Here is a 595-nt window from a genome sequence, read left to right on the forward strand (position 1 = left end):
TCCAGTCCGTAGCTGCGCTATCCCGGCTCACGTTCTGTTTAGTATTCAAAGAGAAATTACGTGTATTATATCAATTACATTTTTGTTTATGTAAAATTCTAAATCCGACTGCAATCGATGGTTTTTACTGACATGTGAAATGCACATATCATATATCGGCGTGTTTCTCGATACGTAACGATGTAAAAGGCGCAGTTACTTAAGATTATCGACCCACCTGATGTGTTTCTTCATGGTGAAAATCGATGTGTTGTCCGATGTTGCTTTCGGACCTACCTTTTGTGTTGCTTAATGATGAGGATTGATGTGTTCTCCAACGCTGAACATTTTGACTCACCTTTGCGTATCCTCATTAAAACATTTTATACATCAAATTCAAAGCACAGTACACAAAACAAACATAACATGTCACTCAATAAACATTTCACAAATTCAGTTCACAGCACAATGAACACAAACACAGTATGTCACTTTAAAAAATGTAATATCTGCTTTAGATATCCAAATGGATTCATGAACTTGGCTCTCACCGCTGAAGTGAGAGGCGTATCAATGCAAAATTTTCATATAGATTCACTGACTCATCTCTCACCGT

The sequence above is a fragment of the Cryptotermes secundus genome, unplaced genomic scaffold (assembly GCF_002891405.2).
Source record: "Cryptotermes secundus unplaced genomic scaffold, Csec_1.0 scaffold250, whole genome shotgun sequence".
In the NCBI taxonomy this organism is placed as follows: Eukaryota; Metazoa; Arthropoda; class Insecta; order Blattodea; family Kalotermitidae; genus Cryptotermes; species Cryptotermes secundus.